The sequence below is a fragment of the Macaca fascicularis genome, chromosome 15, assembly GCF_037993035.2.
Source record: "Macaca fascicularis isolate 582-1 chromosome 15, T2T-MFA8v1.1".
Taxonomy (NCBI): Eukaryota; Metazoa; Chordata; class Mammalia; order Primates; family Cercopithecidae; genus Macaca; species Macaca fascicularis.
The window spans coordinates 75,928,145-75,954,960 of NC_088389.1; the positions used below are offsets into that span (position 1 = coordinate 75,928,145).

The 26,816-nt window shown below is 34.4% G+C and overlaps 1 long non-coding RNA gene across 1 annotated transcript in view; it reads left to right on the forward strand.

The window, feature by feature from the left end:
• The window catches only part of LOC123569138 (uncharacterized), a 581,101-nt gene that overhangs the window by 424,207 nt on the left and 130,078 nt on the right, over positions 1-26,816 (forward strand). The window contains exon 3 of the long non-coding RNA XR_006692686.2: positions 10,566-10,686. This is a non-coding gene — a long non-coding RNA (uncharacterized lncRNA). The remainder of the gene's footprint in view (positions 1-10,565; positions 10,687-26,816) is intronic.

Below are 26,816 nucleotides of genomic sequence, written 5' to 3' on the forward strand. Positions count from 1 at the left end.
ATAAGGGAGCATACATGTCATTACATATTTATCCAAACCCACAGAATGTGCAACACAAAGTAAATCCTAATGTAAACTACAAGTTATCATTAATTATAATGTATCAATATTGCCTCATTAATTGTAACGAATGTATCACATTAATCCAAGATGTTAATAATAGGGGAAACTGTAGTGGGGAAATGAGGAGGATTTGTAAATTCTCTGTACTTTTTAACGAAGTTTTTATTTTAAATTACTTGGGTACCTATGGGTATATATTTATGTTGTACATGTGATTTGTTAATACAGACATACAATGTGTAATAATCTCATTGGGGGTAATTGTGATGTCCATTAACTCGAGCATTTATCATTTGTTTTAGGAATATTTCAATTCTCTCTTTTAGTTGTTTTAAAATGTACAATAAATTACTGTTGACTATAGTCACACTGTTGTGCTATCAAATACTAGATCTTATTTATTCTATCTAATTATATTTTTGTACCCATTAACTATCCTCACTTCCCTGCCACCGCTTTCCCAGCCTCTGATAACCAACATTCTACTCTCTAACTCCTTGAGTTCAATTGCTTTAATTTTTAGTTTCCACATATGAATGAAACATTCTATTTTTGACAATTTTTTCTACAAACCTAAAAATGAAAAGTTTTGTCTATTAAACTAGTGTAGTTGCTTAAATTTCACATTAAGAAGTTAAAGAAATACACTTCAGCCAATACTTAAGTATACATACGAAGGCTGTCTATAACAGAATATGAGATCCAGAGATCCTGAGAAAAAATATTTTTTCATAAACATCCTTATGTACCTGAACAGATTAGACATATCTGTAAATCAAACTACTGTCAAAAAAGTAAAGGTTTGCTGTTTACTATTGTAAATATAGAAAAACAGGAAACAACTTTTCAAAGTATGCATCCCAATATTCTTTGATTATTATTGTTCTTTATGCTGAAGCATTTATTTTTCAGAAGAATATGTTTAGTTTGGCAATTTACAAAATTGAAAAATGAATGAAAAATCTTACATATTGTGTATAAAAATGATTTAGAAACACATTGTCTCATAAATTAAGACAGATATTCTTTAACCCTAAATCTTTCATGAAAATGCAAGGCTCCATTTCAGAAATGCGTCCGGTAAGGTCTATAGATTCAAATCCAGCATATTTCTTCACATATTACAGAAAGTTTCTCTTCTGTCTTTTGTGGGTCAAGAGAGATGCCACTTGCTGATAATTTAATTTATGCCAGTTTCTAATGCCAAGAAATCTCAAATGATTATTTTGTCACAAAAATGCTGAACTATGAGTTTAATTGCTTTCTTTAAAGAGATGAAAAAGTTCAGTAAATTTGCGAACATGAGATTGAAACCTAATTTATTTGACCCAAATGAGGCTGTATTTAACTTTTATTCTCTGCTTCCTTAATAATGTATTTATTTGACTAATAGTGACTAATCTCATATGTTTCATGTATAACAAATTAGATTTTACAAAATTTGCTATGAGTTTTTTTTTTTTTTACTTTTTTGTACAAGCCTAAAAGTCAATGAAGCCACAAGCCCAAAATTAAGTTAATGGATCTGGAAAACAACCACTATGTAAAAAATAGTTTTGGACAAAACTTGGTTTTATGTTGTTAACCTTATCAGGATATAAAATTGGGTCTGTAATTTCATCATACGCAAAAATCAACTACATGAAAAATATACACAAACTTTTGTCAGTTAAAAAATAAAGATTTTTAAAGAAGAAGAAAACCAACAACAACAACAACAACAAAAAAACCAACCACAGGTGGATCAAGGAATGGGACACAATTTTTTTAACGTTAACTATTTGATGAATATAAAGCAAATATATTTTCGTGTTTCAGTTAATACTCTTTTTCTGTATAACAAACTACTCTAAAATTTAGTGATTTAAAATAGCAATTTATTATTCTCTCTCACAGTTGGGTAGTCCTCACTTGAGGTCTTTTATATAATTATAGCTAATGGGATGGAGTTGTCTGAAAGCTTGACTTAGCTGGACATCCAAGATGGCTCACTCACATGGATAGCAGTCTGTCTGGTATTGTTGGGGAGCTCATTTGAAGCTATTTCCCTCCCAGAATGTCTACAGATGGTTTCTCTTTGTAGCTTGGGCTTCTCACAGCCTGCTTGCTGACTGGTATCTGAAAGGGAGTAACCGAAGTAGAGCTATTCTGAGAAGCTCATCCTATGTCCTAACCACAGAAGTCTCAGAATGTCACTTCTACTCGGGAAGCCACTAAGTCCAACCTAGATTAAAGGACAGGAGATTTATATTCCACCTCTAGATGGAAGAGAGGTGACACTACATTACAGAAGAGTATTTGGGATGGGACTTGTGTTTATTTTTGGGAAATGCAATGTGAAGAAGCTAGACTCAGACAAAATAAATATACTAACCATAAAAGAATACATTCAGTTGCATTCAAACTAAGACTTTATGTTTATTATTGTGCAGTCACATTGGAAAATAATTTATCTGAAAAATTTGAATTTTCTTGCACGTTTGCCCTATAACTCAGAAATTCTCTACTTAGCTACATATCTTCAAAAGGCACATGCACATTAATAATTAGAAGCCTTGTCCATAATAGCAAAAAACCTGGGGGAAAACTGATTGCTAGGCATTAAGAATTAAAAAATAATTCGTGGTATATTATTCACACAGTGAAATGCTATAGCAATAAAATGGATTAATTGTAATAGTATAATATTAGTGTTTGTATTGAAAAATATGAAGTTAGTTATAGAAGACTACATAGAATGTCATCAATATTATAAAGCTCAAAAACAAGTAAAACTAAGAAACATAATAATAAAGATATATAACATTTAATAATCAAGGCAATACCTTAATAATCACGATAAATTACATTTTAATAAAAAATATAAAAATAAAAATTCATGCATAAGACCCAGTGATAAACAAAACATCAAAATTTTTAAGAGGCAAAATCAGAGTATGTAGTACCTCAAATTACCATATAGGTCTCTGAGGCAAAGGTAAACAAAACCCCTCTAAATTGGCAAATTCAATTCTAAATTGATAAATTTCACTTTCTCCTCTTTTTTTAAAACACAATTATGTGGTAGTAATCAAATTTTTAAATGGGCATTATTTTTGACCCAGTAAACTTGTTCCTAGGATTCAGTTGTATGCAAATGCTTGCATATACGTACACAAAGGCATTTATACCATGATATGCCTTGTAGGAGGTACACTGAAAATCCACACATTTCAGACAACTTAAACATCCTTCAGTATGAAAATAAATATATAAATTATGGTATATAGAACCAACAAAATTTGATATATAAAACAACATTCAAGGTATATTCTTAATAAAGTCCAAGATATGAATCGTATTTTCCCAGGTTTCATTTTTACTTATGCACATATGGAAAAATAACTAGAAGAATCTACACCAGACTTTTAACAGCTGTTACTTATGGAGATTCTATTTGCAAAAGATGGAGAAAGGGTAAAATTCCCATTGTCCTTAGTGAGAAGAGTTATCCTCAGTTCTCACTGGAGAATTCTTAGTTCTCATTGGAACTTCTTACAATGAGAATGTATTACTTGATATTTTAAAAAATTTCTAAATTAGCATTATAAGCAAAATAAATAGCAAAAACTAATTACAACTAAAAATACCAAATAGGAAACTGTATTTTTCCTTTTGCTGATTACTCAAGATCAAATTACATTGTATGAAAACCATATTATTTACTAAATCTACCTTATTTACTAGATTTGGTTTAATAACAGAAAGATTCAAGACAACTTTTGGTTAACTCAAGCCCTTTAAAAGTAAACCAACACTACTCTCAAATGTTGGGATGTATTTAATAAATTTCACTGAAGCCTAAATCTGGCTCGGGATGTGTCTATTCACTGTTCACAAGTATTTGAGCATCTATGTTTATAATGAGATTAGACATGGGTACAAGAGCCTTCATTTATTTATAAAAAAGCAAGCTTTTGGCATACTGTCCTTTTTCTGCTATATTATTTTGGTCAAGGAAGTCAGAGGCCTAAATCTAAGGAGAAAAAATTCTCAATTATTTAATATATTTTCATAATATTATCTGTTTTAGACATGTAAATTTTTGTTTTATAATTATATTAGCTTAAGTAAATAATTTCAATTATTTAAAATTAATAAACTAATTTATTGAAAATTATTCATTTAGACTAATATAACAATAATACAAACAAAACTGTCATAAATCTATATTCTGTTTGAAAGTCCAGATGTTTCATTGATAAGCATTTAATAATATAGAGAAAAATATATATGAAAGATATAAGTAGGAGAATAGAACATGAGAATCTCATTAAATGGAGATCATCCTAGTCAATTGAATTCTTTTTAGGAAAGGAATATGTTTAAGCAAGTGTAGTGGAAAGGGGGATCCCAATCTAAGTGTGTGGTAGAAAATAGGACCCCAGTAGTTTTAGGTATAGGAGGGGAAGAATTTTCTGGTTTCTGCAATAATTCAAGGTGGAAAATAGAAATGAAACTGAGGATTGAATTAGTGAGATTGGAAATACTATAAGCTGTGTGATATAATCATATCCAAAACCAGGGCAAAAAAAATCCTTCAATAAAATTATTAATTTATTTAAGAGAATTGGTGACAAGACAGGAATTTATACCCAGATTGATTTGTGTTGGAATAGAGGCAGCAAATGCTTACTGATGCGAGAGCACCAAGAAAGAGAAAAATAGAAATTATTTTCTAGAATTCACAGAATTTACAAGGTAGAACTCTGGACTGCTACAAGATTGTGAAATGTCAAGTCACATCAGCTTTAACCATGGCTCCAAAGGCCAGGAGATTCCCAGCCAGCATATGTATATACTATACTCATATATAATTTTACCTCTTCCTACCACTAGAAAATTCCAAAGTGATTTTTCATCAAGCACGTATCTAATTAAAATAGCTGTGTGGTTCCTGATCATCCCCCAAAATAAGTAGTACGTTTATTTAAGTAACTGTTAGCTGTAGTCTACAAAGTGACATGAGAAGAAATGGACCCAGGTCAAAATAAGATGTTTAAAAAGATGATTTCATTTTTTCGAGTAACCTCCATAGTGTCATTCATAATGGTTGCACCAAGGTATATTTCCACCAACAGTGCGTAAGGGTTCACTTTTTCTGTCCACCTTACCAACACTTGTTACCTGTTGTCTTTATATAATATTCATCCTAACAGGTATGAAACAGTACCTAGTTGTGGTTTTGATTTGCATTCCTCTGATGATTAGTAATGTTGAGCACCCTTTCATATACCTGTTGGCCATATTTGTGTCTTTTTGGGAAAAATACCTATTCAGGCTCATTTTTAAATTGGGGTATTTGTTTTTATTACTATTGATTTCTGTGAGTAACTTACATATTTTGGATGTTAAATCCTTATCAGATATATGGGTAAAAAGGATTTGTTCTCAATCCATAGACTGCCTTTTCATTTTATTGATTGTTTCCTTTGCTTTGCAGAAGTTTCTTAGTTTGACGTAGTCCCACTTGTTTACTTTTCCTACTGTTGCCTGAGATTTTGATGTAATATCCAAAAGAATCATTACCAAGACCAACGTCAAGAAACTTTCTCACTATTTTCTTCTGCATTTTATTATTTCAGGTCTTATGTTTAAGTCCTTAATTCATTTTGAGTTGATTTTTGTTTATGGTGTAAGATAAGGGTTCTATTTCATAATTTTGCATGTAAATATCCCATTTTTTTCAGGAAAAATATCACTTATTGAAGAGACTATTCTTTCCCCATTGTGTCACTTTAATGACTTTCTTGAAAATTAGTGGATCATATATGCTTGGGTTTATATCCAGGCTCTCTATTTTGTTCCATTGTTCTATTTGTCTTTTTGCCAGTACCATACTGTTTTAATTAATATAGCTTTGTAATATAATTTGAAAGCAGGACATGTGATGCCCCCAACTGTGTTTTCTTTTCTTAATATTGCTTTAGCTATTCAGGGTCTTTTGCTTTTCTATATGAATTTTAGAATTATTTTTTAATTTCTGTGAAAAATGCCATTGGGTTGTTTTAGGAATTGAGTCGATTCAGTATATTGCTTTAAGTAGAATAGACATTTTAACAATATTGATTCTTCCAATCCATGAGCATGAAATATCTTTCCATTTATTTGTGTTTCCTTCAATTTCCTTCAATGTTTTATAGATTTCAGTGTAAAGAGCTTTCACTTCCTTGGTTAAATATGACCCAGTAGTCCCTCTGCTGGGTATATATCCAAAGGAAATGAAATCAGGACTTTAATAGAGATATATGTACTCCCATGTATATTGCAGCATTATTCACAGTAGTCAAGATATGGAAACAACCTGTGTCCACTAATAACTGGATTAAAAAATTGTGACATGTATGTATATACACAAACATACACATGCACACATATACAATACAGCATTATTCAGCCTTAAAAAAGGAGAATCCTTTACTTGCATTAAGATAGGCAAACCAGGAGAACCTTAGGCTAAGTGAAATAAACCAGAAACAGAAAGAAAATACTGCATAATCTCATATATATGTGGAATCTAAAAAGAAAAGTTGAATACTTAGAAACTGAGAACAGAAAGGTGGTTTCCAGTGGCTGGGAGGTGAAGAAAATGGAGACACCTAGGTCAAAGGGTAGAACTTAGCAGTTACATAAGATGAATAATTCTAAAGATCTAATGCACTGCAAGAAGACTATAGTAAATAATATTTTATTGTATATTGAAAATGTGATGAATGTGTAGATTGTAGGTAATTTTACCAGAAAAATAAAAAGGTAACTATAGAAGGGGATGAATATGTTCATTTACTTACCTGCAGTAGTTATTTTATTTGTATATGTATATAAAACTTGATGCTGTATACCTTAAATATATATAATAATCAAGGAATAGATATATAAATGATTAAGTTGTTTATAACACTATTTTATGGGGAGTTGCTATCTTCATGTTTCATCCATATCTTTTTTATCTGACGGGTAGAATTCTACCCAAAAAACTCAAACCATCCTGGCTCTGATACTGGAGTCTAGGACAACACTGAAAAGAATGAGTCATCTGCAGGGTTTAGCGCGAGTTAACAAATCTAAGGAATATGCTAGAAACATGTTTTCTCAGTCACAGGATTTTCTAGAACCATGTTAATGGTTCTTGGCCTACTCCAGGGTCTCTTATAATGCTTCCAGCTCTATGCACATCCTAGATATTCATATGCAATGAAATACAATAACGACAGTTTTCACTTAGAGCTTCAGAGTCTGAATCCTACTTTGCCATGGACTATTGGTGTGACCATAAACACGTTACTTTACTTCCATAAATCTGAGTTTTCTCATCTGTAAAATGAAGACAAGTTACCTATGTTGTAGGGATATTACAAGATTTAAATGTAAGAAATTTAATATAACTGTTTTATAGCACCTAACACAATGTAGTCAATAAGCAATAAATATTATGTGTTTGGTCAAGTCATGGATGGTATAACCAGCATATAAACCCATGCTTTCCTGTTCATTTATATTAGAGACAGTCAAACATTTTTAGTAGTGTCAAAATAAAAATACACTTTATATTATATACCTATGGTCTTCTATCATTTATTTATCTAATATCTCTGTTAACCTATTATTTATACATCTACATATTTATCATTTACTTGTTTAACTCATATAACTCAAGCATTAATCTATGCATGTCTTATTCTACTTTTTCTAGATTTCTAAGAGGTGACACTGGCTGTTCTCAGGTTCATATTTCCCTGGTCCATCAGTTTAATGCCAACATTGGTAGAAATATGAAAGGAGACCAGAAAACACATGAAACAATTTGCTTTGGAAACATTGATTTTGGCTTGATTCAGTTGAACTGTATCTGGAGTTAAATTTGCATTGATAACATTTATTTCAATTGCAAAGCATGCATTTTCATTTTTAATCAATTGTTAGAAAAGAGGAAAGAGCATACGTCTTAGTTTTTACAGACCATCAAAGCTTGAATAAAGTCTGTGCACTTCTGAGGTATAGATCTTTAGCTGGCCAGCTGTTCCTTCTATGTGGGTAGTCAGGTAATGACTCCCTAGGTTCCATCAACCTAAACACACACCCATACACCAGTAATTTGCTGTCATATTAACATGACACCTGCACTGTCAAATATGTCTCCAGCCATCTGGAATGCAGCATAACCAAGTCCTTGACTCAATATTTATTCCACTTTCATGATAATGAACATAAAAACTAAACTCCCCAAAAAAGATTTTTCTTTGAAAGTAGTACATATTTTCGTTTTTGGAGACTATTTGATGCCATTACAGATGTCATGAATCATAAAAAGATACATATAATAAACAGGTATCTAAATAATCTTTGTGATGTTTTTCAGAGAGTAAATATTTCATTTTTTCAAGAGCATTCTAGGCTCTGAAATATATTTTTATTATCACTTTCTATAGTTTTGAAAAATTTCATGAGACATATTCTAACCATACAGTAGATAAGCTTTGTGAGTACTCAGGAAAACGTCCTTTTCTGCCTATGCACAGAACAGATATTGATAATTTATCATTGCAATAAAATATGATTTTTGAAGACATGAGGTGTGTATAGAGGCAGATAATATGCCTAAAATTTTACCAGTTCTAGCTTATGTGTGTGTGTATATATATATATACACATACACACACACATATATTATATATATATACGTGTATATATATATATTTTTAACGGAGTCTTGCTCTGATGCTTAGACTGGAGTGCAGTGGTGCAATCTCAGCTCACCACAACCTCCACCTCCCAGGTTCAAGCAATTCTCCTCCCTCAGCCTCCTGAGTAGCTGAGATTACAGGCACGTGCCACCATACCCTGCTAATTTTTGTATTTTTAGTAGCGATGGGGTTTCACCATGCTGGCCAGGCTAGTTTCGAATTCCTGACCTCGTGATCTGCCCATCTTGGCCTCCCAAAGTGCTGGGATTACAGGTGAGCCACCGCGCCCAGCCCTATATTTTTATCAGTCCAGTATTCAATGAAGATATCTAGCATTTATACAAATTAAGCAATACAAATTTCTTAAATATTCTTTTTATTTTTGTAGTACAGAACATGCTACTTCATTTTAAAAAAGGAAAATTTAAGGGAAGCACGGATTTTTTAGGTTAAATAAGCAAAAATAATTAGCTAATGAGTTTAATTTCTTGGTCACATTACTTGGAAAAATCCCTCAAAATTATTCTAAAATATCTTGCATTGTGTAATATGTAATTCTTCCCTTTCAAAAAAGAAATACTCAAAAATATCTTGGGTTTATTTGTGTGAGCTAATGTTTTTGAGGGGCTCAAAGGGAGTACTGGTGGTAGCATAAATATCTGAAAGGACAGTAGACATTATGATGGATGAATGATGCTACCATTGTTGATAAAATGCATGCTCATCACCTTCACTACTTAACGAAAGTAGCAATGAATGGCATATTTCTTTTTCTTTTGAGATGGAGTCTCACTCTGTCTCCAGGCTGGAGTGCAATGGCGTGATCTCTGCTCACTGCAACCTCCGCCTCCTTGGTTCAAGTGATTCTCCCCCCGAGTAGCTGGGACTACAGGCCAGTGCCACCACGCCCACCTAATGTTTGTATTTTTAATAGAGATGGGGTCTCACCATGTTGGCCAGGATGGTCTTGATTTCTTGACCTTGTGATCTGCCAGCCTCAGCCTCCTGAAGTGCTGGGATTACAGGCATGAGCCACCATGCCTGGCAGAATGGCATATATTGTGACTCTAAGTGTGACTTGCTAATGTCTAGAGTAGATACATACATGCAATATAAACTGTGTGCCCCAGACGAAGAAAATACTGTGAATTGTACCCACTATTTAGTTACATACCCTTGGTGATACCACAACTGAAAAACAGTATGTATTTTAAAAGCTACATTCAATGAAGCACTCCTCTTTCCATCAGTTTTGTGTCAGCCAATCATCACATCCTAACTGATATTAGAATCCCTTTTCTTTCCATAGTCAAAATGTTTTATAGATTTTTGTCATTTTATGAATTTCCTGCTTTGGGAGTAATTTTACTGTCATTTCATGAGAACTTTGAAATGTCATGAAACTTTTGGGAAGTAGAGTACTAATAATTAAAATTTTACCAGAAGTATCTCTGACAGTATCATTTGAATGTGCAATTTCTTCATATAACATATGTGAAGGCAAGGGAAAAAATTCTGTAAAATGAATAGAGTTTTGACAACGAATACACATACTATACAGCACATACTTATATATGTCACAGTGGCAGCTTCTATAACATAGAAATACATTAGAAAATGAAATGCACAGGGATATGAAGCCATTAGGAGTGCAGACTGTCATTTTTCGTGTTAACAGAATATTTTGTCAGTCTTATCCAGCAAAAACTCTGATGTATAAGACAACACTGCTAACTGATCTGTCACCCTCTGTCCTTTTTTTTTATTTTGCCTATACAGCTCACAATTCTCTGAAGGACTTGCCTACTCATTTAGCCCTTCATGAATCCCTGAGCTGCCTTTTTCATCTGGAGTCTCCATGCACAACGGTGAAGACTGCATCTTTTATCTCACCTGATAGGTAAGCTTTCCCCAAATCCCAAGCAACTGTTAAAGGACTTGAGGAATGCTCTGTGAGAAGGAAATCATGAGAGCAGAAGGATGTTCTGCTCTCAAGGGAGGCCAATGAAAGAGAAATCAATCACGTGAATTAAGAGCTTTTGATGAATAAATAATTCATACACACTAAATTAATTAGCCAATTTCCAAGTCAGGCTTAGTATTGCATTCTAGAGTTAGCAAGCATTGCATCAATTGAAATGTAACAGTTTGGCTTTGCTTCATATGATTTTCAAATACAAAATGACTGTGCCTGGTTGAAGGCTACCATTTAAGAGAATATAATGGCCAAAACCAGGTGGTTGAGCCCTCACTTCCCAGTGCACAACTGAAGACTAAAGCAAGTATTTCTTTATAAACATCTTCTGATCACTGTATTTAATAGTGTTGACATTTACATAAATGGAATGCAGTGTAGTTGCTGAACATATACTGGGATGATTCCATAATCCTGTTTTAATTAGATGGATGTTGCGAGCATACAAAAATCACAAGCTGCACTCCCTGTGGTGATGCCATACTGGCAAGGAATCAATCACCACGGCTCTGGTTGCCATAGAAACTGATAGCTCCTGCACCACCATCTAAGTGGCAAATGATTGGTGGTGTACTCATAACACAGGGAGAGCAATGAGTTTTTCTATCCTGTCCAGCAGCTGTGCCAGAGAGTTAATTAAAAGCAGAGAACATGAAATAAATCTAAATCTGTGAAGAAATGAAATGTACAGTACAAATTGAATTCCCGTGTCGGACAGAAATTAATATGCAGCGCAAACCACAGAGCTGCCTGAACAAGCAGCAGCTGGGAATCTTGGGAAATGTTGCTTCTCAGGCGGTCAGAGCTGAAATGTGGAGAGGGCACCTCCTTATCTTATTACCTAAACAAGCACTTTGTTCAGCATTTGTGTTGACTGATGCATGCAAATTGCAGCCTCAAATATTAAGAGTTCCTGTTTTCAAGCAGGAAGGACAAAGCTTAACTAAGATTTAATTAACAAACTGTTAGCAACTGCAGTTTATCAGCTGTGAACACAATGTAAGTAAATGTTTCTACTCCTGTACTAGAATACACCAGTCAACCTCTGTGAAAGTCAATGTGTTTGTATTGATAAGCCATGAATTCAGAATTCATATTTCAAATACCACAAGTCAAGGAACAAGTACCTGAAATGCTTTCTCCAGAAATAAAAGAAGCTCAACCTAGAAATAAATATTTTTTTTATTTCCATAGAATAAGCTACAACAGATTAGGCATGAAATATTTAACTAGAGAGAACCAAGTGTTTTTGGTTTGGTCTATCCCCACTCTATGATTTTGGCTTTATCATCTAGGGAATTCAGCCTTCAAGCAACTTGTCGTATGTGTGAAGCCAACCACTTTCCTAGGGCGACTAGAACAACTCAGGGGCCACAACTAGGTCTCTGCGGCTTCTAAATATGCATGAGGTTTAGGAATCAGAGGAGAGGATAACACCTTAGATCATACAATTCACCCCCTCCCACTCCATCACTCCACCCCTTATTTCCATCCCTAATAAGGACATATTGGGTCCAAAGACAGTGAGCATGACTGACTATAGAAGAGTGAAAAATTTTGGTGGGAGTTCAGAATTTATATCATAGTGACATATTTTTATGCACTTAATATTCATCTAATGAACTATTAGAATTTTTCTCCTATTAAAATGTTTTTCATCTGGCTAGCCCTCTACTTTTGATGGCAATTGAATCATTCGTCTAAGGAGAATGTATGCAATTCCTCTAATCATCCATTTTAAGTAGTTTTCAGTGTGATAAAACAAGAAAGCAAGCGCCAGGCTTACATATACTTGTTTATGATGATATGTCTGTATGAATCAGATTTTTATGGGTGGTTGAGAACCACTTGATTTGAAATATCACATAGATGTCCATGACATATGGAATGAAATCCTGAAGTATCTTTTACAAAGAGAGTTTTTTACACTTTACAGACCATGAGTAGACTTCTAGTGACTGGTAGAATTAATACTGTTGTAACAGAAAAAGGTTCAATTTGAAATAAGATCAGAGGGATGAATAAAAATGTTATTAAAGTCAAGGGAGGAGAATTTTCAATATTATTCTAAGTGCACGATGTTAGACTTTAAATACACTCCAGTTAATTATACTACACTTATTATCTCTGAGTAGAAATATTGATAATCGTTAGTAGGAAAACTTCTTGATGTCTTTATGGGAGTATCTGAATGCATAAAAAGAATAATTGTTTAAAAGTATATAAAATGTTCAGAAATAGTGAAATACCTCATGAATGTACAAAATAGATTTGTTTAGTTAATGTATAAGAGTAAACATTATCATGTTAAATCTATCTAAGTGGGCCTTTCAAAATGGAAAATTTCAGGATACCACTGATTTTTTAAATGCCTTTCAAAAATGTCCCTTTAAATTCACAGACATAAGAGCTTTTGAAGTCAATGTTTATTTTCAAATATTCTATCTAATTTGAATGCATTATCTCTGGCACTAGGGTTATATAGTGGGATGTTACAGATATTGAAATTTTAATTTCTAAGATTAATAACACTGTAAATAAAATCTTGAATACACATCCTTTCTTTCCCATTCTCATCGCCTTACGTCCCTATATACTCTGGTTTAAAATTTTATTATTGGCCCTTAACTGATCTTCTTAGAGTGCCTTTTTCATCTGTTGGTAGAGGAAGGGGATCAATGGGTATAATTTTAAAAAGTTCTCTTGGTATTTTAGTAATTCTGTTGCTTTTTCTTTTACCTACTCTATACAATTGAGAAATAGGACTCTAAAAGAGTAGTTCTTAAACCTATTTATTTATCAAAATCAACTAGAATATTTGAGAGAGAGAGAAAGAAGTGATTCCTAGGACATAGTAAATATTGATTTAGGGTTTCTGCTTAGCAACTGAGCATTCAAAGTTGTAATAACTTTCACAAGTAAGTCAAAAGTGCAAACTCACCTTACAAAAAGAGGCAGAAATTTAGCTCCAATCACTTCTGACATCTATTGATCTTTTGACTATTTTTATTGATGACCATTTCATCTGCTAGGAATTATGGTGAGGCTCCATAATTTATATAAGCAATGCTGATCCTGACATCTTTTTATTTGAGGTTTTTATCCATTTGATCCAAAGCAAAAGGCCCTTTGCTCAGAAAATACACATAAACATTTAGACACAAAATTTGTAAAGAACTTCCAGGGCTTTACTGACTTCCCATACCACCACCTTTCATGAACTAACTCCTGTTTTTACACAACAGGGTATACATTTAGACTTCTAAAAATTTCTTCTGATTTGTACTTTTACAAGATGTATTTGGCTAAATGTTAGCTGCTATTATTAAAATCACTGTCATTTTTACTGACCATACAATCCCTTGTATGAAAAACTGTGTTCTATTTTTAGACTTTAGGGTCAGACAAAAATGTTTGTTTCTCCTGAAAAATCAGGCTTATGCATTTTTAAAAGAAAAAAAACTTAAATGCAATTATTTCATTCTCAATTTCAAGTGAAGTCCCAATACAATATATATCCCATATTAAATTGAAGTTCAAGATCGCAAGGGATGACTTACAGAATAAATTTTTTTTAAGTCTGTTTCACAACTCTTAACTCCCTCATCACATTGAGGATATGAAGAGGTTGGGAAGTTAAATGGTAAAGGATAATTCTTTTGAGAGAGTTTGTAAGAAACCCTATTCCATTAGTGAGTTTTTCCCTTCATCTCAATTCAAAAAAGGAAAACTTTAAGGAGACCTCTGGGAGAAATAAATGTTTCTCCGGAAATGTGGAAGCAAAAGTCTACTGGAGTTTTACCTAGCCAAGGAAATCTGAAGGACAAGAGACTGAAAGGCTAATTGTTCTGTCATGAAACAGCAGAGAGATGGCCATGTTAATCCAGATGTTGTCAGAGCAAAATATATATGAAAGTTTACTGTGGACCAGATGTAGACCACCTATAACAGAGAGCTAATATGGAGCTGTATTAGAGATTGACCAAGAACATCTAGAGGGGCAAAGTAACCCAACTATTTCTTAACTGGAAATATACACATACTGTTCATCACATATCTGTCCTTTACCCAGTGATGCAAAGGTTCTGAGAACTCACAAATTGTCCCACAAGAAAATCTGTCATTTTGAAACACCCGTGAGAAAGAATCACAGAGCTTGATATAAAATTACTGTTTTAGTCAAGTAAGAAACCCTTCGTTGTTTTTCCTTTTCTCTAGTACACCTATTTCAACTGACCTTGGAGCCAGATTTACCCCTACTGTTTGAGGGACCCAAGCAACATCCTACGTCTAAAGATTTAGCTATGAATTAAACACCCTCTCTCTCTCTCTCTTTAAAAAAACAATGCTCTATTCTCTTACATGACAAATAATGCCTTCCTAAATATCTGCAAGGCTAGAGTTGAATTTAAGATTTTTAGATCCTTTTTAGTCCAATGCTGGAAATCAACAGCATATAGAGAGCTCACTGTTGGCCTCCTGACCCTTGGAAGAGCTTGTAGTCTGTCTCCCTACTTTTCTTACTCCAGCTTCCTTCAGCACCACGTGATGTCCAAGTTTCATACATAGTGCCAGCAACAGCTGGTTCTTGGCCACCCATCAAGCCAAAGGTGTTCACACCAACAGAGCAGCCCTGTACTTGGGAGGGCAAACCCCAGAGAGGAGCACTGTATAGAACATGGAATCAGGGCTGGCGTCACTTGGGCAAAGAATGCCAGGATCGTAGGTATTCCAATTATAGTGGGGCTAGAAGACAGTCAGTTCTGAAAATGTGTGTTTTCCTTGATCTGCATGATTTCTCTGTCCCATGTGACAGAGCAGGATAAGAAGACAGCCAACACGAGCCTCTCAAAAGCATGGGGTCAAGGGTAAGAGCTCTCATACCTGAGTCTAAGGGTAACACAGTCTGGAAGAATCAATGACCAATCATGCCATTATTAGCATGATTGAGAAGAGAGAAAAACACCATACAGGTGAAGAAAGAGAGCAGAAGGCAACTGTGACCTCCTTCCCACTGCATGGGGTTAGCCTATGGTTTGTGCAGAATGGTGAGGGGCATAGCTATAACTTTGAGAAGGTTTAACATATTAACTCCTTTAGGCATTTAAATTACTAGACTAGACATTTAAATGACTGACTGGAGGACCTTTTATCACGTAGTTGTGTTTCAAAATTACTGAGACATGTCCTAATTTCCATTCAGCGGAAAAGAAATAATTTTCCTCACAGAAAAACAAAACAAAACAAAACAACATATTGTTTATAAGTAAACCTACAAGTCCTGTTTATTTAATACATTTACTACAACTTTATTTCTATAAACAATAAAAAGTGTTTAGCTAATAAAAACTTTCTTTGTTTTGCTTTTTGGGAATCTCAGAGCCAATTTTATGTATTAGTTTATTTACCATATTGGATCTTACAGACTTCATTCCTGCATATTACCTTTTTCTCTGGTCTTATATTTTCTTCTATATTGTCCTAATTCTAAAGTTGTTAGTGTTTCTGTTTTTTTGTAGTCCATCTATTTTATAAAAACATATGGACTATGTATCAAGTATAATACATACACATGTAATTGTGTGATATATTCTGAATTGGCTACAAAATAAGGATGGAAAATAAGAGATAAGTAAGATCAGAATAGACTGGCACTAGGACAACTTGAAAGCCCCCAGTCTAAAGAAGAATGGAAAATTCAGGCTTCATTATTCAGATGATGCCATCTAAACGTGCCCCCCACCCACTTCATTAGTAAGTTGGATATGATAGGTAAAGTATAAATTACAGTCAGCATATTTATTTATTTAGCAGATATTTACTGAGTGCCTATTCTATGTCAGTCCCCATGTGTTTAGACAAAATAGACTTGGTTTTTCCACTAATGGATGGGAAGGACAGTGGCAGTGCAGCTTCCCAAGCTTATGGCTCCATACTTAGGACTCTGCACTTGGTTTAATGCTCTCCTATTGACATCTTGAAATTCTTAACCATTTTTGAACAAAGGTGTCCACATTTTCATTTTGTGATGTTCCCCACAATTTATGTAGCTAGTTCTGAATAGTGGGTTGTATAATCTAAATCTTTGTCTATTTACAGATTTACCAAACACTGTCATGCCTCATCTGGATCTGGCATTCAAATTTTTTATGCCTTTGAATGGATTTAGATTTCTTTGTCAGGACACAATGCTGGCACATTATCTTGTCCCTATCAGAAACAAAAAAGAACAATTTGAAAATGTACACAAATCCTCTCCTGTGTCAGCAAGACATCAGAGTGACTTATTTAAATGATTAGTTTGTAATGTGCTTCTGTTTTAGGAGAACAAGGTCTGTGGGAAAAAGAATTGCACAGATTGAAAAAATTGGGAATTCTCTTCCTAGTAATCTGCAGAGATGGTACTATGTATTGCTTTTGTTATCATTTCTTGATTTCTGTGGGGTAGTGCTCTCTAGCTATATCCTTGAGCACAGGAACTTGAAACCTTAGGGGATATGAAACCCTCCTTTACATTTCTCTGCCTTTCAGTTCTAAATAATACGTCTTGGGCACACATAGATGTTAGTCTTGTTACTTCTCTATGCATTCATTCCTTGCTTGCTGTGCCTGACATTTATCTTTGCATCCTCAATACTGACTGCAGGCAGGACGTGTAACCTGGAAATTATTTACCCAGTGATTGAAATAACCTTCCATGTTCAGGCACTCAGAAGAGTGCTTTACATGTGCTATTTTGTGGAATTAGGAATTGTTTATTTCAGCCCATTTGTAAGCTTTTATAAAATTCAGAAAGCTGTATTTCATCCATGTAACACTATTTAATATCTGCAATGAGTATTTTCTTAGAGATGCAAATCTAGTATATCAAGACACTTTAGATACTTCAGAAACTGACCCCTCTAGTATGGGGTTTAAGACATTTACCTTAGACAGCTGCAGCAAGTTCTCCCTTGAAATGAAATCTGGATAACAAATCTCCATGTCTACCTCAGAAGATTTTCAACTTAATACCTCCTGATCTAACTTACTGTGTTAAACAATCAGAAATATTTAATCCTGAAAAAATATTCTATTTGTATAGTGAAGTGAGGTGCTTAAAACCGGTGCTGCACACGAAAAAGCAGCCTGGAGGGAGATTGTAACTTGCAAAGCCACAGGGCCAGAGCCACCCAAGACCATGGGAACCCAATTCCTGCATCAGTGTGACCAAGGTGCGAGACATGGAGTCAAAGGAGATCATTTTGGAGTTTTAAGATTTGACTGCCCTGCTGTATTTTGGACTTGCATGAGGCCTTTAGCCCCTTTGTTCTGGCCAATTTCTACCATTTGGAATGGCTGTATATACCCAATGCCTGTACCCCCATTGTGTCTAGGAAGCAACTAACTTGCTTTTGATTTTACATGCGCATAGGTGGAAGGGACTAGCCTTGTCTCAGATAAGATATTGGACTATGGACTTTTGAGTTAGTGCTAAAATGAATTAAGACTTTGGGAGACTGTTGCGAAACCATGATTGATTTTGATATGTGAGGACATGATATTTGGGAGGGGCCAGGGGCGGAATGATATGGTTTGGCTGTGTCCCCACTCAAATCTCATCTTGAATTATAACTTTCACAATTCCCATGTGTCCTGGGTCGTGGGAGAAATTCAGTGGGAAGTGATTGAATTATGGGGGTGGGTCTTTCTTGTGCTATTTTCATGATAGTGAATGTGTCTCATGAGACCTGATGGTTTTGAAAACAGGAGTTTCCCTGCATAAGCTCTTTCTCTGCCTGCTGCCATCTAGGTAAGAGATGACTTGTATCTCCTTGCCTTCCGCCATGCTTGTGAGGCCTCCCCAGCTGTGTAGAACTATAAGTCCATTAAACCTCTTTCTTTCATAAATTGCCCAGTCTCAGGTATGTCTTTATCAGCAGCGTGAAAAATGGACTAATACACCATTAAACCTCTTTTCCTTTATAAATTACCCAGTCTCGGGTATGTCTTTATTAACAGCATGAGAATGGACTAATACACTAGTCCTTATAGACTCTTCATAATCTTTCTGTTTCAAATTAGACCTGTTTCTGGCTTTGGTAGTGACAAGGAGATGTAATATTTAATCACACTAATTTTATTATTGTTCCTATTATTCTGTTTTTAAAATATTCTCCAAAGGGCATTGTTATTTTCTATAATTATTTTAAAATTGCTCTTTGAGTACATTTTATACAAAACTTACAAACTCTTTCACATAATTGACTGTTTGTTTATTTATTTTTCACAACTGTAGCCAAGTACATATAAAAGATACTGGTACATGTAGGAGGTAAATACGTATTTGTTAAATGACCAAAAGAAGAATAAGTGATTGAATGAGCTGACAACACTCTGGGACGTTCTGAAGTAGGGTGTGAAATAAGCACAAAACTGCTGCTACCATACAAAACTGAACATTTAAAAAGCACTCATTCTTGAATGAACCTTAAATTCTCCAGCTCTGTAATTAAGGAAGGCACTCAATAAAACACAGGGCAATGCATATGAAAAAGGGCTCTGCATTTGTTGGGAAATGTTGATCTTATGCTAAATATAATTTATCAATACGCTGTTGTAAGAACAAATGCTGGCACAATCCAGTAACTTGGTAAAGCATAGTATTCCAAAAAACAATAAGGGCATCACCATGTTTCTCTTCATTATTTCAATAATGTCTCAGGGCAGTAGATGTTAGACCTTGACAAATGGAAATCCATCCTGAGGATAGGAGAGTGATAAGACAATGAGAGATATGTGAAAAGATATTTCATCTGGAAAATTTTCTTCATAAAACCCCATATGCTTTGGCCGTATAATTCCAAAAGAAGTCCAAAGGAAAGAAAACAAGATTTAGGCAAAATTCAGGTATATCATTATACATAGGCTTAATCATGTTTTGATGATTAAGACAGCATAAATGGACAATAATAAGGAGAGTATTCAATAAACTAGGATGAGGTGCAGCCACTAAGAGCAGTGTTTTACGAAGTTTTAAAGACTTCGGTGCAAAGTTATCTGGTTGCAAACTGTTATTAACAATATAATTCAATACATATATCTCTTTCTTCTTCCATATAACAGAAAGAAATACACCGAAAGCATTAGCAATAGTACATATTAATTTCCTTTCTTTTTCTTATATTTCCACAATAATGATGTTTTCTTTTGTTCTTATAATTAGGAAAACAAAGCTTTTGTATAAGTATATAATTTATATATTTTCTCCCTCCCCTGGTGGCAAACCTAAAACTCCTAACTTATTTTCTGACAAGGAAAAAAAAAAAAAAAGACATGCTTGGGGATAAAACACTATGTACCATTTTTTGTTTTCTACTCTCTGTGATTCCTAAATAATAATATTGATTTGAACTTGTCTCTTTTCAACAGTTATTTAATTCTGCTTACTTAAAACGTGAAGAAAGACTAAGGCCAAAATCAAACAATATAAGACAGAAAAAAATGTCAAGAAGTAAATGGAGTGAGAAAAACAAAAAGCCTGAAAGTCTTATTAGGCAAATTGCAGCTGTTGAACCAAAATGCCAGTGTGAGCTTCCTGATAGCATATACGAAAAAGACGACATATTATTCTAATTAATTAACCGTGGGAAAAGTATTAGCTTATTAGGAAAGACTGGACATAAGCTTTGTCATTATTTCACATTAATTTATTCACATATTTAACAAAAGTTCATTGACCATATACTGTATATAAGGAACTAAACTAGTGGCTTAGGCAAAGCGAATAAAAAGTATAGAGAATGTAATTGCAAGTGAAGCTCGGGTTACTGTGGATGAAGAGCTTTCCAGCGCAACAAGTTTCATCAACTTTGAGGTGCTACCCTTTGTTGCTAACAATGTGGGTCTTCATAAGACTTGTGTTGTTATCAGGTTGTTGAAGGCTGCTTGATATATGCTCCTTGATTATGAAGCTAATATTGACCATCCTAGTTATTATAAAGAAAGCTTGTTTAGTGTCTGCCTTACCTACTTCCCAATTTTCTGCCTGCTGTCCCCACACAATCTAAATTCTATGAAGTTAGGAGTTCTATAGTTGCTCATGTCCATTCCCTGGAATATAGAATGGCACCTTATTTCACATTAAGTGCTCAGTAGGTGTTCCTTTGATATTGATGAATTGACTGAATGGATGCCTACAATCTTCTCTCTAAGGCTCAGATTTTAGCATGGTGACTTTAATTTAGGGTTATAACTACTGTTTTCTTTTAATCACATTGATTTCAAAAAAAAATAAGAAAATAAATAACATTGATTTCCTGAAACACAGTTGGATGGATACTAACGTGTAGAGAGCTTTAGGGGATTCTTTTCCATTGGCTGCTCAAATTTAAAATTTGTGTAGGTCATCAATGTATCTGTTAGTACAAATTTAAAAGCAGCGTTGTGTGTTTTCATAAGAAACTCTCTGTTACAAAATCTTTTTTATTATAATCTGCAGATTGAATTCTCCCTTGATCCCCATAGTCTCTAGATCTATAAAAATGATATACAAGTTTCAAGACGTCAGCATAAAAGGTAAAAGATATTGTAGCTCAGTGTGCATTTGTAGTTTGCAAACATTTTCTTGGCATAGGAGCTCTTTATCAAAAGAGTTCCCATGGGAAACTTCCTTACTTACTTTAAGAGCACCTCTCATTAAAAAGGTATAAGGAGAGGATAGTAACCTCTCATCCCTTACTCTCATCTCCTTTTATTCCTTCCTCTTCCTTCTCTCACACCATTTAGTAGCCCCTAATGTGGAAACTCGTGCCTTCTAAAATTAGAAAAACATTGTAGAGTGTAAGTTTTTATAGTTGATATAAAGTGTTTCTTCTGAGATTTCACCAGTATGTCTGGCATCTTCATCATCATCATGTTAAAAATCTATCCCATGAGAATACAGCAGGTTCTAACTCTGCTACTGTTACATATAGAAATATGTGGAAAACTAATTTCAGATTTTAAAAGAGAAGCAGTTTGACTCAGCACATTAAGCAACTGGATGGCAATTTATGGACTCAGGGTTTTCAAGGTGTCCTTTGGCTGATGTGTTTGACATTGGGAAAGTCACTGCTTCTCTTTACCTTGGCTTACTAATCAATAAAGTGGTGTAGCACATGATTATGCTGACTCATCTCATTCTCACAGAGTGTTGATTCACTAGCAATGATACTGCACTATTCTATTTAAGTAATCAATAAAAATAGGAAAGGGTAAAATTAGTCACATTTGTAGCTAAATAAGAATTTGAAGGAAGCTTCTATGCTTCAGGGCTTCATGTATATATAAAAAATGGTGAATTTAGGTAAGATTTCACAATGAAAATAAAAATAAATTTCAGTGGAGATGTACAAGGTAGCTCTAAGCAGTTTTAATTTTAGTGCAAATTGGAGAGAATGCCAGCATTCAAGTTTCTGGGGGAAGGTGTGAGCAGCAGTTGGGATATGTGCCGTAATTCTATCAAGACAAGTATGCACTGCTTTCAGGACCTTTACCAGTAAAAGGATGTTTTTAATTTGTTGAAAGTTTGAAGAAAAAAAAAAAAAAGCCTAGCTAGTTCTGGCTACTAGAATATGAAACTAATAGGAAAATGTTTATCGTTGTAAATCTGATGTTAGAATGTTGCTTTTGATTATTAGTAAATTGAATCCCTTAATTCTCTGCTTGAGTATGAATAGCTATGCCAGCTAACAGAAAATACTAAAAATAATAATTTTTAAAAAAACTTAGTAACAAAATGGTGATTCTTTATCTCTTTTTCAAGGTAATCACATCATATGCCCTAGGTGACAGTTCTGTGCCTTGTTCTTAATCACGTGTGAAACAATCTTAGATTAATCACTGAATTTTCTTAGAGAACTTGAACTTCATGGAAGGTCACTTCCTTTAGTTCAGAATGTTTTCTTACATTTTGATCTGTTTGCATTTTATCAATTGTCCTTCATAATGATTCAGATCATTTTATCAATGATCTTGCCAGAGAGATGAGTCAGCCATATTTGGGAAGTTAATTACATTGGAGGCCACAGGTGCACCATTTGCTCAGCTGAAGTACTATTCACACAGGCCCAAGCAATTAATGTGCTTCCTAAATTATTCACAAAATAGTTTATTCACCCAGAAAACTCTCTGCACAAAACCCATTAATCCCTTTAACATGCTTGCAGAGCCAGTCTATTAAAAAGATTTGAATCCTGATCCACTGGACGAATTACAGGTTATTCAAGAGAACATTTTACTACAGTAAGGGCTAGGTTTGGAAAGACATTGATTGGGAGGGGAAAATAGAAAGATCTTGAAAGCAGGTGAGCTGGATTGAAGTCTTGACCTAGGTCAACTTCAGGCTATACTACATTGACTGTTATATGCTAGGACAAGAATATAAAGGTGCCAAGACAGAGTTCTTGCCTCAAACTACTCCACAAGTGAGTGGGAAAGACATTTTAAACTTGGACAAGTAGATCAATTTCCTTCTTCATAAAATGGAGAGAATGATATATGCTTCTGAGTTACTATAGTCTAATCGTAAAGAATGAAAGTGCTAGCTAGCATCAGGTAGTTCTGAACTTGAATCCAGATTCTACACACATCTTGGTTCAGTACGATCATAAGTTGCATAACTCATCTAAGCGTGAGTTCTTCTGTCTTAAAAATTAGTTATAGCATTACTTAGGTGAAATGATTATTGTATAGCTCTGATGTGCTAATACACAAAGTGCTTAACTCTGTTCCCAGAACACATAGGAAGGTATCTCATCATTCACTCAGAACAGTATACATAGGTATGCACTGATTGCACACACACACACACACACACACACGTATATGTATATAAGGATACATATGCACACTTAAACCTGTAAGTCATGGAGAACTTCTCAAACTACCAATGGGAATTACATGAAACACTTATAAAAAACACCTTGAAAGAAAATGTTATGCAGAATGAAACTTTCATAATATGGACAAAAAGAGCTACGCTATTTAAAATGGACATCAGTTAATTCAATTATGTACTTCAGTTATTTCAAAAGCCTTATGCAATGGGAGAGAAATCAAAGATCACTTTGCCATTGCTCTATTAAGTTTCACACACAAGCTCTAATCTTTTACAAGATAAGACATTTACAATTATTTTCTCCTATAAGACAAACAGAACTTCTGTTAATGGATCAATAATGGGCACTATTCTAACATACAAATGAAATGAAAATAGTTCTCATGGCAAATAAACCCTGTGTTCCTTAATGAACCCTAATTTCCACTTCCTGGTGTTCACATCTTTATCTACTTCCCTCCCCTTAACTGGGAATAGAATAGAATATGACAAAGGTTAAGGGATTTTGCAGTTACAGTTAAGGCCCTAAAGTACGTGCTTTTGAATTAATCAAAAGGGAAATTATCTTAGGTAGGCGTGAACTAATTAGCTGAAAGTTCTCCAAAGTGGGACCAGGCTTCCACTGAAGTAAGAGACTCTTTCTATTACTGAGTTTGGAGAAGTAACCTGTCATGTTGTGGGTGGATGTGTGGAAGAGCCATGTGACAAGGAACTGCAGATGGCCTCTAGGAGCTTAGAGCAGTCTGGCAACAGCCAGGAAAAAAAAAAAAAAAAAATCTTAAAAAAGGACCCTCAGTCCTACAACCACAAGGAGATAAATTCTCCAACAACTAAAGTGAGGTTGGAAACAGATCTCTTCACAGTTAAACCCCAATGAGACTGCAACCCTAGGAAATACCTAGTTTGCAACTTTACAAGACCCTGGAGCAGAGAACTGAGGTAAGCTGCACCTGGACTTCTGAACCACAGAAACTGAAGTTGTAAGCCACTGAGATTGTGGCTTTTTTTTTTTTTAATACAACATAGAAAACAAATATACTCCTCTTGACAGAAATGTTTTTAATTTAGAGTACAGAAAGATAAAATATAATAATAAGTAATTTTTTTATGTAACAAAAATGGTATTCTTTTATAAACATTTGCTCCCTAGTGGGAGTCTTTGCAGTATAAGACATGAGATACACTGGGGCGGGAGTCACCTCTCTGAAATTTCCTGGGCAGAGAAATTATCCACTTGAGATAAAAGTCAATGGAGTAGCCCAGTGTTTTCTATGTACTATACCCACTAACTGTATTAGCTGAAAATGTTGTCACTAATTTTGGAGAAAATGTTTTTTCCTGGCTAGTTTGATAGTGAAGAATAAAATTGTTATTAATTTCTCCCTCAGTAACAAAAGAGGGCAGAAAGATAATTTTAATTACATATAGAAATGCATAGTAAAAATTATGTTTCAAGGACATGACTACAAAAGAAAAATAAGTCTATGAGCATTGTATGTAGGTACTTGGAATGAGAGACAGGATAGAAAGTCCTTTACAGTAGATAGAAATGGAGTTGGAGTTGGCCCTAAGAAAAGGAAGTAAAATGATTTCTGTAGGTCGATGGGAAGGACTAAAGAGGCACAGTTAGAGTGTCAGATAAATCTAGGGACCTAACTGCCAAGACGCCACATTGGATCACTTTTAAATCTGTAGGACATAGGGAAATACCGCTGCTTCTCTTGCAGTTGATATGTGGACAATTTAACTGTTCACATAAAGCATAGGCCCATGATCGATCAGAGCTAAAAGAGAGTTTTAGGGTCCTTGAGTCTAATTCTTTCTTTTGCTAGTTTTTAGAGAAAACTAAGGGAAATAGCTGGTAAATGATTTCCATATTGTCACTCAGCAAGTTATCATTAGAGTTGAGAGTGGAAAAAAAGTACTCCAGATTCCTGATTCAATAGTCTTTTGTTTAAAGCTTACTAAACAGATGTAAAATGGTAAATAGGAATAGATAGATAAATAGAAAATAATCAATGTATATCAACTATGTATAGCTATATATATTTAATATTTTATAGATAGTATATACTATCTATAGATAGTAATAGAGACTATTACTATAGAGACTCAGTAATAGAAAGAGTCTCTTACTTCAGTGGAAGCCTGGTCCCACTTTGGAGAACTTTCAGCTAATTAGTTCATGCCTGCCTAGTATATATATATGTGTGTGTGTGTGTATATATATACACACACACACGCACACACACACACACATAACTTGGTAGATTAAAACATTATCTAGTAAAATAGTCCAACACTCCAGTTTTATAGATTGGGAAGACTGAGAGCCTAAGGGGTTGCTTGATATACCTCCTATCCCCAAACTTACAAAACAAAGGGTTTTACAGAATGAGTCAGATATAATTTGTTTGGACTGCTATTTCATTTTACCATTTTATCCCTATTAGTATTTATCACCATACCTTCAAAGGAATTCATACATGTAGACACATCTGAGCTGTTCCGGATTTCTCCTGTTCAACCTGTGGTAAAACTCCTGTGGCACTATAGCACCCTCTAGCTTATCAGTCTTCTTTCCCTCACCTCATAGATCAGAACTTATCAGCCCCCTCTCCTGTTCCTTCGGAAGCTTTTGTCAAGTCATTGCTTTCCAATCTCTGATATGTTGAAGGATTACCATTATGCCTCTCAGAGATACATACAGTCATGTGCCACATAACTATGTTTCAGTCAGTGAGTGACCATATGTTTGATGATGGTATCATAAAATTACAATACTCCATTTTTTTTTACCATACCTGTTCCATATTTAGATATGTTTCGATACATACATACTTACCATTGCATTACAATTGCCTGCAGTGTTCAGTATAATAACATGCTGTACAGGTTTGCAGCCTGGGAACAAATAGGCTATACCATATAGCCTTAGTGTCCTTATATAATGTCCCAAACATATAGCTTATGATGTCTCCACAATGATAAATTTACCTAATAACACATTTTTCAGAATGCTTATCTGTTGTTAAGAGACATATGACTCTACATTTTAAAAGTAATCATGAACATGCCAAGTCTCAACCCCCTGAAATAATGTCCAGCATTAGAAAGATTACACTGATGGAAAAGGGTTTCTGGAGAATGTATTAGAAGCTTTTGGACAATACCATAAAACCACTTAAAATTTTAG